Here is a 1031-nt window from a genome sequence, read left to right on the forward strand (position 1 = left end):
TCTGGGTGACAGAGTGAGACTCCAACTCAAAAAAAAAAAAAAAAACAATGAGGGTCTGGCTGGGCGTGGTGGCTCATGCCTATAATCCCAGCACTTTGGGAGGCCGAGGTGAGAGAATTGCCTGAGCCCACAGGTTTGAGACCAGCCTGAGCAACATAGTGAGACCTCATTTCTACAATAAATCAAAAAGTTAGCCGGGCATGGTGGCTTGTGCCTGTGGTTCCAGCTACTTGGAAGGCTGAGATGGAAGGATCGCCTGAGCCCAGCAGGTCAAAGTTGCAGTTTCCATGAGCGTGCCACTGCATTCCAGCCTGGGTGACAGAGTGAGACTCCAACTCAAAAAAATATATATATATATATTGAAGGATACATCTCAAGATATTAATGATACAAGTTCTACTGGACTGAGGTATGGGCAGGAGCAGCTATGAAACTGAGGCTGCTGATTAAGCCTGATCAAGATGATAACCTCCCTAAAGCACCAAGACTTTGTGGCAGAGCTCATGGGGGGAAAGCCAGTGGGGATCCTGGCAGGGATTGGTGAAGGCCTGGGCAAGAAGCTGGAGGAAAGGGGCTTTCACAAGGCCTATGTGATCCTTGGCCAGTTTCTGGTACTAAAGAAAGATGAAGATCTCTTTCGGGAATGGCTGCCAAGGCCAGGCAGTTACAGGACTGCTTTGGGTGTCTTTGAGCATGGTGTGACGCCTTCTTGTGATGCTCTCTGGGGAGCCCTCCATCCCCAGCCCCAGCACTGAGTCTCCAGAGTTTGCAACCCAATAGGGCTCCTCCCCTGTCCTCTTCAAAGGAAAAGATTGCTGCTGTTGTACTCACCTCTGATGTACTCCAGGGTCTTTTGGGAGTTTCTCCCCTAAACCCTTCAATTTTTTTGGAATTTTCACTCTTGCATGCATCTCCCTTCTTCTGCCAATTTTCTGGTGGAAGTTATAAGCTTTCCTGGGTGGATTCCTTCCCCTTTCCTCAACCCCATCCTCACCTCCTGTCTGTGTAATACCAGTTGGCTCCTTTTTTGG

General features: G+C 49.0%; 1 pseudogene; it reads left to right on the plus strand.

Moving 5' to 3' along the window:
• The first annotated feature begins 461 nt into the window (after nucleotides 1-461).
• LOC110596478 lies at nucleotides 462-715 on the plus strand (annotated as a pseudogene).
• Nucleotides 716-1031: the final 316 nt, after the last annotated feature.

This window comes from Carlito syrichta, unplaced genomic scaffold (assembly GCF_000164805.1).
Source record: "Carlito syrichta isolate Samal-C Ts95f unplaced genomic scaffold, Tarsius_syrichta-2.0.1 Scaffold309471, whole genome shotgun sequence".
Taxonomy (NCBI): Eukaryota; Metazoa; Chordata; class Mammalia; order Primates; family Tarsiidae; genus Carlito; species Carlito syrichta.